This window comes from Camelina sativa, chromosome 8 (genome assembly GCF_030686135.1).
Source record: "Camelina sativa cultivar CO46 ecotype springtype chromosome 8, ASM3068613v1".
Classification (NCBI taxonomy): domain Eukaryota; kingdom Viridiplantae; phylum Streptophyta; class Magnoliopsida; order Brassicales; family Brassicaceae; genus Camelina; species Camelina sativa.
In genome coordinates, this window is record NC_141887.1 from 19,691,010 (window position 1) to 19,704,109 (window position 13,100).

The 13,100-nt window shown below is 39.6% G+C and overlaps 1 non-coding gene across 1 annotated transcript; it reads left to right on the plus strand.

Annotated features, from left to right (window-relative positions):
• Positions 1–4,377: 4,377 nt before the first annotated feature.
• Positions 4,378–4,487, plus strand: LOC147940205 (small nucleolar RNA R71). The gene has a single exon (XR_015564900.1). It is a non-coding gene; the product is annotated as a small nucleolar RNA R71 (small nucleolar RNA).
• Positions 4,488–13,100: the final 8,613 nt, after the last annotated feature.

The window sequence follows — 13,100 nt, forward strand, 5'->3', positions numbered from 1 at the left end:
GCCGGGTTCATAAGTCAGTTCGTTAAACATATGGGATGTAAACTCAATCGCAGGAGTAATGCATTGGTTGAGATTGTTTTATAGGATGAATCAAGGATTGTTTCAAGATTGAAGCATGTATAATTCATGTGTTCTGCATGGTATTTAAGGAAGTTTTGTTCAAGCTCAGTGCACATGAGGGGAATGAAAGGTCGACCAAGTGAATCAGGTTGCAGATGGATACAAATGCTATACAATCATGATAGCAGGTCTGTGGTACTTATCAGAAGCCATGGAAAAGGTTGTGATGGTTTGTGCTAAGAGGTTGGTGTCTCAGACTTTACTGTTCTAAAGGTTTTCAAGATCAAGGTTCTACAAGCAAGTCACGTGTTACTTGTGGGTGGATCAGAAGTTCAGGTTCTAGGTGGAGCTGTTGTGAGGAACAGGGGAATCAAGTAAAGGTCTTTATAAGTGTTTCTAAGACCAGGAGAAACAAGGTTTAAGAGGATAATTTGTGTAAGGAGTTACACAAACTTGTTGGGACAGCTGAATAGCATAGTAAGCTAATCAGAGAAGATGTCAGGAACAAGGGAGAAGCTGTATTGCTTTACATACTAACATTTTAAAAACGTTCGAACATAGGGACAGTCATGAGACAATCTAAGGATTTGATGGGTGCTGGGAATTTCAGAGCAATTTAGAGGATGACATTGGAGGATACCAAAGAATAGTCAATGTTGATTGTGTTCTGTATTGATTATCAATGAATCAAGGTTGTGAGGGTTTCTTCAGATGTCGGGTTCAATGGTCAGAGTTCTTCTACATGTGGGATTACAGTCATCATGAGAAGGAAGCTCGAGGGAGAGTCGCGAATCTCTTGAAGTTTCCGAAGATGAACTTGAAAATTCTTAAGGTCGACAAAGATAGGGATCATTGGAAGTTGTAGGTTCTACAGGAGAAGATAAGATTTGTTTTTCTTCTTAGGAAAGAATTAACGCATAAGGGATTTTGTGAGTTAAACCAAACAAAGCAAAATGTGGAGTTTGTTGTAAATGTTTGCTTCATATGGGATTATTTGGTCTGAACCATGAACTGGGCCTATATTGATATGAAGTCCATTCGGGATCCAAGTTTTGTGGTCTGCAAGGATAAACCGACATAAGCTCTAGGGTTGCACTATATAAGGGAACCTAGGGTTGAAGAAACAGGTACTAAGCACAAAGACGCACTAAAGAAGCTGGTGGTACATTGGTGGCGGTTGTAGGGCACAGCGCAGGGCACTGTGCAGGACAGATGCACAGATGCAAGGTGCAGTGCAGAGAGCATGCGCAGGGCGTCGTACAGAGAGCTTGAAGTTGTGTGCAGAACCATGATAAAGAAGAAGAAGCTTGGCTGGGGTCGAAGGGCTGAGAGCTGGACATAACTTTGTCTAGGGTTAAGGTGTCTTCAGGACACTCAGATGAGAGACCAAGGTGTTTCCTAATGCTAGTTTCAGAATGAGAGGTTGAGACTAGATCTAGGGTGTTTCCTGAAATGACCCGACCCGTTTTTTAATAATAAATAATAATTAAAATAGTGGTTCCACCATACCCATTAGCCACCTAACCACATCCAAACCAAATAGCAGAAATCCCAATAGATCCCAGTATCCAATGACCAATAAATAATAACCAATAATTCAACAACAGTATAAGATCAATCAACATATACATAAAACATCAAAACAACAATCCTAGACAACATTCTAAGGACTTAACTCTAGCAACCTAATAGAAGCCAGACAACAACCAATAGAGCCCCTAGAACATCCCCCTCTTCATTGCCTTGATTCCATGATCACACTTTGGCTTTACCTGCACCACAAACACAAATTGAGATGCATGAGTTTTTATATACACTCAGTGAGGCAATCCTCCAATCTATTGGGCTAAACAAAAAAGCAGTTGAGATACTCTAACCATCAAACAACAATCAACAAACAAACCAGGAACTGCATCGACCGATACCAACCATGCATCAACCGACACAAACGGGGGTTGCATCGACCGACACTAACACTGCATCGACTGATGCATGTTCGACATTTCATGAAATCCCTAATTGCATCGACTGACGCCTCCACATGGCATCGACCAATGCCTTTAGGTCAAACGCACCGTCCTCGCATTTGCATCGACCAAAGTACATAGTGCATCGATCGACGCACATGTCGAACATCATCTTCCCTGAAGCTCTGATAACTCTCTAATTTACATGTTTTTAGCATCCTTTTTTGTCCATATTTTGCATTGTTTATACCCTTACCTTAGCATTTTTTAGGTCATTAACTGTAGAAATTCACTTTTAGGCCATTTAGGGTGTTGCATTCTTGCATTTGCATACTTTGGATGAAAACATGTGCTTTAGAGCCTAAAATGGAGAGAAACAAGGAAAAATCCGAGCATGTACCCGAAGGAGCCATCAAGCTGGAAGAACAGTCCAAGCCCCAACACGATCGAGGAGGATCCAAGAGCAGGAAGAACAACGCGAGAGTCTACCCAAAGAGCAACCTGAGCACATCCTCGTGCACCCCATCGAGCAGACCCTCGGGCAGGACTGGGAAGCTAGGCTTAATGGGTTTCCATATATAAACCCCTCCCTCTTCTTCCTCGCAAACGAGCACGCCGCAGACCCTCTAACCATAGAGTGAGAGCTTCTGAGAGAGATCTAGAGCGACTCAAACTCTTTTCCACTTTTATTAGGATTTATTTTACTTCTTTTTGTTATCATTTTAGATTTCTTCTTTAAAACTCTTCTACTCTACTCTATCTTTGATATAATGCAATTTTCTTTCATCTATGCTTTTATGTTTTCTGCAATGAGATCTGAGTAGTGTAGCAAAGTTTCTAGGGATGGGATAGATGATTTTGTGTTCTTGATCGGTTAGGATGTCTTAGTTTGATTGTATATGTTTTAGTAGATTCCCTTCAAGGTTGGTGTTCTTAATGCTGTCAACAAACCGAGAAGGTGAGATTAGATCTAAGGTGTTTTACCACCGAGAGGTGTGCTTGAATCAACCAATGCTAGAGATTTACTCACTTAGCCTAAGAGATTAGATGAGTAAGGGGCTTATTGAAAATAATGAATCGGTTCTTATTGCCTACTTGGTCATGTTTCTCCAACGAGAGTTGGGTAGGGAAGTGAATAAGGTTGATTGTTTCTATCACGAGAGTGTTTTAACAAGATTTTAGAGATTCATTGTCTAGGGAATATTTGATTGAGGCATGTAAGACATCTGTATTGGTCAGGAACACTTAGGATTCGATTACCCCATCATTAGAAGCTTTCGTATTTTAATTGCATGCATTTTTATTCATCACTCAATCCATTACTCGGACAGGTACACGATCACCTGCTTCGAGTAACACCTCGAATTGTTCATACCTTCTTTGCTTACTCGATCACCCCACCCGATCCTGTACTCGAATGCTTGCATCGAGTGCTTAGGTCGTGTGGTTTCTTGTTTATATTCTTTCTTTATTTATTCTAGGATTGTTAGATCAAAACCAATTTTTGCTTGGCTTGACTTGCATTGTTCTGATTGCATCCTTCCTACTAGCATAAACAACCATTTGGATTGATTACCCTTTGTACTACAACTGCATAGGGAATTGATACCCTGGGTGAAAATCCTACTCTCAATTTGGCGCTGTTGCCATTTGGTTGAATTTAATTTTGCTACGTTTAGGATTTAAGCACTTGCTAGATCAAGTTCTTTTATCTATATTGGTTCGACGTCTGACTTGTTTGCTTTCGTGTTTTTTTGTTTTGAATCTCAGGTACAACCCGAGCACCCACCCGACCCGTGACTCGATCACTTGGATCGGGTTGACCCTTGTGTACACACTCGGTCACCTACTTGTGCATGCAAACACGATCCAAAAGTCACGTCTTTCATCTCTCGTGGTTGGATTAGGAAATTCTCTTTGAAAACCTTGAAAGTTGGTAAATGTAACTCTTTGCCGGAAATTGCCTCGGTTGAACTGATGTCCTTGATCTTTCAAGTTTCGGTTATAGAACCTCCGTTGATAGTTGCTTCTAACTCCAATGTAATTCAACTCTTCTTCTTCATCACAAAATTCTTCCTCATCTTTGAATGTGTCGTCTCCTTTTTGAATATGCTTGACGATCAAGCTCATTGTTTCTTTAAGCTCTCTAATATTCGAGGCTTTATTTGAATCTTCCTCCATGTCCGAAGGGGTCAAGCGGTAGTTGTTGTCGCTCTCAGCTAGATTGCAAATTAGAATCTGAGCATCCTCAATCGTCTTTGTAGAAAAATTACCATTACTTGCTACATCTAAAGATAGCTGGTTTTTAGGGTCAACTCCTTCATAAAATTTCATCAAGCCGCCATCTGTAAAGCCATGATGAGGGCAGTCCCTCTCATATGCTTTGAAGCGCTACCAAGCTTCACTAAATGATTCAGGTTTTCCTTGTCTAAATCCTTGTATCTTGCTCCTCAAGAGGTTTGAGCGAGATCTGGTGTAAACGTGATTTAGAAACGCAGCCTTACACTCCTCCCAAGTTGTAATCGATGCTGGAGGCAAAGACTTCAACCATCTACTTGCTTTATCTTCAAGGGAAAACGGGAAAAGTTTGCACATCGAGTACTCCTGAGACTCCTTGGATGTAGCAGTTACTCCACATATTTCTTCGAAAAGTTCAATGTGGTCTACAGGGTGCTCTGTGCTAAAACCATTAAATTGGTTTTGCTTTACCAAGGTGATAACTTGAGGGCTTATTTTTAAATGATTTTGTGGCGGTCTTGTAGGTTGAATCGCGGACCGGTCTTGAATGTGTTGATAAGGGGTATCATATTTGACAATGGTTTGAACGAATCGATCAAGCTGATCCTGCTCACGAACATCATCATGTTCTTGTACATGCTCTCCCTCATCCATAGCAGCTCCTTCATCGTTCCTCCCAGGTGGAGGATCGTTAAGGTCTACTGAATTGTGGTTGTGGTTCTCCATTGAGCGAACTCTAGAGTTCCTGAAAATTAAAAAGAAAATATCAAAGTAAACTGAAAAAAAAATGCAAAACTTAAATTTAAAGACAAAAATAAAAGTTCCTAGACGATAATCCTAGTCTTAAACTTGAAATTGATTTAATAAGTCCCCGGCAACGGCGCCAAAAAGCTTGATGTGTGTGGAATTTCACTTCAATCTTTTACCTCAAAAGATCACACGAATATTGCAAGTGCACAGTTGCTCGGTAGTAGTATTTAAGGATCAATCCCACAGAGACGAATAAGTCACGATAAGAGTTTGATTAGAGAGGACTATGGCTAAGACAATAATAAAATGGGGGTTTTTTGGTTTGTCACTAAAGAAAAAGTAAATAATAAGCGAATAAACTAAGAAAATATAGATGGACAGAATGTTGGGCTGTAGCGAATTCTCAGGGTATCAAGCACCGGTCTAAGCCTAAAGGTTATAGGTATGGAAGTTCAACGGTTGAAACGTTCATGGACTACGAAACACTAAGGAACAGGAGATAAGCTGCTAGCTAATCACTTATCTAAAGTCTATATACTCTGTTACTCAACATTCGCTGGCAAAGACGCATATATCCTAGCAATTAAAGCAAGTTTGATTTTAATCCGTAAAGTTCTATAACTCAATTGACGCAGGTTATAACACGATACTTGTCTATGCTATTTCAAGCAAGTTTACTTTACTTGTGATGTGTAAAACACCTATGAGAATTCACTAGTTAACTAATCAAGCAATATGCATTAAGAACAAAACTAGGACAAAGAACTAAGATGAACTAAACCAGATCTAAACACTCTTAAACAAACGATAACTTGAATCCCCATTGAAACCCTAATACCCAACAAGTGAACTACTCACACATGATGCAAAGAAACGACATTGGTATTATAAAGTATAGCATCAAAAACGAATCAATAAACAAAAGGGGTTCAAAGGAAACTTCTCTATTTGTCACAAAAGTAACTTGATCCCAAAAGCAATGAAAGTATGAAATAAGAAGGAGTAGAAAGAGAGACAGAGATGGTGGGTCTTCAAGGCTTCAAGAGATGAATGAGAGATGGCTCTGGTCGTGGCTGCTTCTCTGGTCGTCGGCTCTTTGGAGGCACAGTGAAGGCACACTTCAAAACCCTAGGTCTTACGAGTATTTATAGGGTTTTGTCTAGGTTTAGGGTTTTGTAAGGGTAGAAATGTCTTCTCATTTTAAGTGCAGGACAAGGGGCGGCGAAAGAGGTTTCAGGACCGTGGTGGATACTTGGACTGGGCCACAGTGATGGTCACTGGTCATGCCTTCAATAAAAGCCCAACGGCTGATTGCTTCTCTTCACGTCGGTTTATAACACGTCTCAGTAAATCGGGCATAACTTCCCTATGAATGAATGGATTAACTTAATTCCACTTCGAGGAGAAAATGATTCTTCCAGCTTTCCATAGACACCAAGCACGTCAAAATATGAGTTATGGTTCAAAAGTGGCCTGTACCGTAAAGCTCTGAATCTGTCCTGAAACATGTTTTTCTTGTCTTTTGGTCCTTTTTGCTATAAAACCTGTAAAACCTTCTTGAAACCTAAAATACTTGATAATAGACCTTTTATACCTGAAATGTCATCAAACTAGTCCTAAATGCATATAAAAACTATAGCTAAAATGAGTAAAATAATGATGTTATCAGTCTCGATAGTCGGGTGAGAGAGAGAATGGTCAAAGAACCAATAACCCCAATCATATCAAATATCCATGTTGCCAAACTGACCTAATTTACATATTAAGAAGAAAAAAAAAGATTAAACATCAGATTTATTATATTTCAGGAAATCGTTCAAATTAGTTCCATAATAATCATGTTATGAGAATTCTGTGTAGGTATATTTATATATGACAAAATATGGGATGATAATTTTGGGGATAAGAATTCAAGCAGAACATATGCGGAAATACTATTTACTCATGTGAATTACAAGGAATGAGGTTTTTTCGGGTCAAAAAAAATTTAAACGTTGCAATCAGACATATTAGACGGGTTTGATCGCTTAAAAATAATATTTAGGTTATCTGGAAATTCTATGATATGCAACGGGATGGGTATGTGATGCAGCACATCTTTGCTTTGATCACGCCTCCCATGAGTCTCGTCGTGATCAGGCCCCTTTACTATTTTATGTTTTGGATGTCATTCTTATGGGCTTTATATCTACCGTTGGACTTATTATGTTAGATTAGCTTCTTAACTATGCTAGGGTTTTGCTTTGTGATCTTCTTATTTAAGGAACCGTGAGACTCCTTTGTATTTAATTATCGCTACAAGAAAACACGCGATTTGCGACAGATATCTGCGACGGAAAAACGCCCTCGCAAATTTGCTATGGATTTGCGAGTACTTTGCTACGCGACTGAGCGTACTTGCAACTCCCTCGCAAAATTTGCGACGAAAATTTCCCTCGCAAATTTGCGACAGAGGTGAAACAGAAGTGCGACAAAAAAAAAATCCCTCTCAAACACCTCGAAATTCCCTAGCAAAATTGCGACGAAATACCGATAACAAAATCCATAGCAAATTTGCAAGGGAGTTGTGAGGGATCTAGATGTCGGTAAGCACATTTTCCCCGAGTGTAACTGTTTTGTCGGCAAAAAGGAAACAACCTTGCAAATTTGTAGCAAAAAATAAATATTAAAAAATAACCCTCGCAGTTATTTTTAGAAAGCCTATAAATAGCCAAAAAATATTGTCAAAAAATAAAGTTTTTGTAAAAAAAAAGGCTACAGAAAAAGCCTAGAAAATAATGTTTGGAGGTGGGGAGCATGAGATATATACAATACGACGGTGGATGTACAATCATAGAGACCCGAGACCAGTGATGTGACGAAAGAGTTTTGTTATGGCTTGCGCGGTTTTATGTACCAGGCGACAAACCAAGACTTTGCTCGTGAAAACAGTACAATATTTTGTCCATGTCGTAAGTGCTTAAACGATAAATATTTGGAATTTAATCTAGTGAAGAACCATCTTTATAATAGAGGATTTATGCCAAATTACTATGTATGGTTCCGTCATGGAGATAACTGTAGCAGTATTGCTGGAAGTAGTAGTATAAATTATGTTGTTGATCAACCTAGTAATTATGGGCATCAAGAATCTGATCAGTTTGGTTTTCATGGGTATAACGAGGAAAATAGATTTCATGATACGGTTAATGATGCATTTCATGAAGCTATTGCTGCATTTCCTCAGAGTAATTTGGAAGAACCCAACGTAGATGCACAACGTTTTTCTGATATGTTAGTTGCTGCAAATCAACCTATCTACGATGGATGTAGAGAAGGGCATTCTAAGTTATCATTGGCATTTAGGATGATGACAATTAAAGCAGATAATAACTTAAGTGAGATTTGCATGGATTCTTGGGCTGAACTCATTAAAGAATATTTGCCACCTGAGAATGTATTGGCTGAGAACTACTATGAAATACAAAAGTTGGTTGCGAGTCTTGGATTACCATCTGAAATGATTGATGTGTGCGTTGACTATTGCATGATTTTTTGGAAATATGATGCTAAGATGCAGGAATGTCAGTTTTGCGGGAAGCCGAGTGATAGGAGAATTTTCACCCATGGTATCAATTCCCTATGCAGTTGTAGTACAAAGGGTTATCAATCCAAATGGTTGTTATGCTAGCAGATAAGGGACAATCAGAGACAAGCAAGTCAAGCCAAACAATAGTTGGGGTTTTGTTCTAACAATTCTAAAATAATTAAAAGAAAGTGAACAAACAAGAACCACACGACCTAAGTACTCGATCCAAGCATTCGAGTACATGATCGGGTGGAGTGATCGAGTAAAGAAGAAAAGCAAGAACAGCTCGAAGGTATACTCGAAGCAGATGATCGTGTGCCTGCTCGGATAAGGGATCGAGTTATTAATAAAATGTAAACGATCTAAATACGAAAGCTCCTAAGGATGGGTTACTCGACTCCTAAGTGTTCCTAACAAATATGGATATTTTACATGCCTAAAGAAATTATTCCCTAGACAATGAATCTCTAAAATCTTGTTAAAACACTCTTGTGATAGAAACAATCAACCTTAATCACTTCCCTACCCAACTCTCGTTGGAGAAACATGACCAAGCAGGCAATACAAACCGATTCATTATTGTCAATAAACCCCTTACTCATCTAATCTCTTAGGCTAAGTGAGTATACCTCTAGCGTTGATTGATTCAAGCATTTCATCTAGACCTCTCGATGGTAAAACACCCTCTATCTAATCTCAACCTCTCGGTTTTCAACTTTCGCCTTTGTGCGGATCGTGTTGCAGGGTCGGTGTCGATCGACACCAAGTGGGTGTCGGTCGACACCATGTTGGAGCCAGTGTCGACCCCATGTTGGAGCCAGTGTCGATCGACACCATTCTGGTGTTGGTCGACACCAACTTGTCTTTGGGTGATTTCCTGGTTTGTTGTGTTGTTTGTGTTTGGTTAAACATTGGTATCTCAGTTGCTTGTGTGTATAGCCCAGTAGATGGGAGGATTGCCTCATTGAGTGTTTATTAAATACTCATGCATCTCAATTTGTGTTTGCGGTGCAGGTAAAGGCAAAGTGTGAACGTGGAATCAAGGCGATGAGGAGGAGGATGATCTAGGGTCTCGTTTGGGTATGTTGTTGGAACCTTGGTTAGAGTCATGTTAGGTTGTTGGATAGAATGGCTAGGAATGTTATTGTAATAATGATATATTGGTTTGGTATTATTAGTATGTTTCCGCTGTGCATGATGTTTGTTGCTGGTTTAATAATGAGTTGTGGTTTGGGTTGGTTTAGTTAAGTAGTATGGGATGCTTAATTCTATTTTTTATTTATTATTTAAAAAAAAACGGGTTGTTTCAATCCATTTTAGAAGTTTCTATAAGTGGAAAGTTTCCAAAAGAGGAAAGTTCTAAAAATGGAAAGGTTTAGGGGAGTTAGATGTTGTCCATTTTTAGCAATTGTGAGCCTTGGAGGGGCTTGTGTGGCCTTTGTGGTGGGCTGTTTAGCCAATTGTGTGGCTGATGTGCTTACTGGTGTTGTTGAAGAGGATTTAATAAGATGATTAGTTCCTATGTAATCCTGAGGTATAGTGGGTTAAAGGATTATGCGATTTCTATAAATGGAAAGTTTCAATAAATAGAAAGTTTCTAAAAATGGAAAGTTCTATGAATAGTTAGGACATGTATATTTTTGGAAAGGGGATGTAAAATGCCGGAGTTGCGGCTTGCAAAGCATTTGATGCGGTGAATCATAATATGAGAATGTATGGTACTTGTTTGTTTTATTACGCTTGTATTGATGATTTGCTGTGGATAATTGTCAAGCGGAAAAGCTATTTTTGGAAAGGGTGTGTGTAAACACCTGATTGGCCTGAATAGTGGTCATGGTGGTGGTGAGATTCTAGTGAGGGAATATGGTGGTTGGTAGGACAGTGTGATGTTTTACACGAACCACGAGAGGTAGTTCCGGTCGGGAGATGGTTATAGACCTTAGGACTTGTTTGATCATGAGGAGATGATTAGTTCTCCTGGGGAGATGATTAGTTCTCCGGAGGAGATGGTTAGTTCTCCTGAGGGGATGATTAGTTCCCCTAGTGCACCGCGGGCTTGACGGGTTGCGACCCTGAGAGCGGCAGAGGAGATGATTAGTTCTCCTAGGGGACGATTAGTTCCCTGGAGGGGATGAGTAATTCCACTGGTACCGAGATCTTGAGGGTGACAATCAGAGAGTGAGACGGTATGTCTTGAGGACTACTGTCTGAGAGAGCAGGCAGTGCAGTTCAAGGGTTGCGACATGAGAAGGTGTGGTTGAGATAGCAAACAATGTCTAGGAAGTGGGTATGAGCATAGTGACAGGATGTAGACCTTGGAGGTTGGGTTAGATCTCGTGTTTTTTTGTGTTGTGCTGACTAGTGGGGTCAGGGTTGAGTGGACCATTGGGTCACGGTGATGTGCGGGTGGTTGCAACAGTTGCACGAAAAACCTTGGTTGATGGTGTTCAGTCCGATCAGAGGATGTGCGGGACGTGGTGACGGCTGCACGGAGGTACTTGGCGGATGGACGATGTTGTGGGATTCGAGGACGAATCCATATTGGTGGGGGAGAATTATAACATCCGCGAACCAAAATTGTGGATTTTGGGGATGGGTGTCGATCGACATCAGGGTAGTGACGATGGACACCAGCAATTTCTGGTTCGACCAGATTATTTTAATTGTCGAATTGGACCGGTTTGGTTTAAGTGAAGTCTCGAAAGCAAGGTATTTAAAGGCAGAACTCGACCTAGGTCGTGGAAGGAAGTGTTTTTGCGGTTTCTGGAGAGAAAAGAGAGAAGAGAGAGTGTTCTTGGGGGATTTGGAGATCCTAAGCTGTTTTGGTGAGATCTGCTCCTTTGGATTGGATATCTGGTGCTAAGAACGAAGGGGAAGATTTCTAAAGTGTTGGATTCGTCAGTTTTGGGTCAGAAACTTCCTGCAGAGAGGTGAGTGCATGACCGTGGCTGATCTAAGCATGATAATCCTTTGTTTTGCTTGTTTTGTTGTTGTTTGTGTTGTATTATTGTGTCTTTGTGGTTCGATGTGGGTTTCTATGAGTTTACAGGAGTTTTGGATGAATTTCGGACGATTTGGAGGTTTTGGGAAGCGGTTCTTCAACTTTCGGCTTTGTGCGGATCTTGTTGCAGGGTTGGTGTCGATCGAGACCAAGTGGGTGTCGGTCGACACCAACTTGTCTTTGGGTGATTTCCTAGTTTGTTGTGTTGTTTGTGTTTGGTTAAACATTGGTATCTCAGTTGCTTGTGTGTATAGCCCAGTAGATAGGAGGATTGCCTCACTGAGTGTTTATTGAATACTCATGCATCTCAATTTGTGTCTGCGGTGCAGGTAAAGGCAAAGTGTGAACGTGGAATCAAGGCGATGAGGAGGAGGATGATTTAGGGTCTCGTTTGTGTGTTGGTTGTTATGTATGGTTATGTTGTTGGAACCTTGGTTAGAGTCATGTTAGGTTGTTGGATAGAATGGCTAGGAATGTTATTGTAATAATGATATATTGGTTTGGTATTATTAGTATGTTTCCGCTGTGCATGATATTTGTTGCTGGTTTAATAATGAGTTGTGGTTTGGGTTGGTTTAGTTAAGTAGTATGAGATGTTTAATTATATTTTGTATTTATTATTTAAAAAAAAACGGGTTATTTCATCAGTCATTCAAAGTTAATCCTCGAGGCCGTATAATCGGGTTAGTTGATGAGCAAGTCTTGTTGCAACAAGAGAGAGTCGATGAAATTTCCATTCCAAACATATCAACATAAGATGTTATCCACATTGATCCACAAAACCGACTAGTAGAAGATGTTGGTGATATCTCTGAAGAAGAGGTTGAATTAGACGAATTCGAAGAGTCTGATGATAGAGTAGATTCAGATGATGATAATGTACTTTCTAGTCATTCAGAAAATGAATCTGATTAAGTAATTGTAGTTTTTGTAATTTTTTTTTTTTAAGTTTCTAACTTTGCGAGGGATATGCGTTGGTTTTGCGACTTGTAATTAATTGAGTCTCGCAAAGCTATCACAATTTGCAAGGGATTTGCGACATATTACCGAGGCTTCCCTCGCAAATGCCTCGCAAACTTTTATAACCTAAAACATTTTTACCGAGGCTTCCCTCGCAAATGCCTCGCAAACATATATATATATATGTGTTTTATTGTTTTCAGTTATGAAATTAATCATATTTATGTATGTACATGGTATTAATATGAAAACATATATATGCTATAATCGACAAATCATAGAGAGAAGTATAAGATATCTTTCCTTGATGCATATATAGAAGTGGTACCATATGCTATGATCTACATGAAGTTTAATATCATGAAGTTTGTAGATTGTAAAGGTTACTATTCTTTTTAATGAATCAAATTATAAAATGAATCTGAATAAATTGTAGAAGGTTTTTTTTTTAAGTTTGCGAGGCATTTGCGACATATAACTGAGGCTTCCCTCGCAAATGCCTTGCGAACCCGTATACCCTAAACACAACTTTCCTATGTAATTGCGAGGTTTAGAA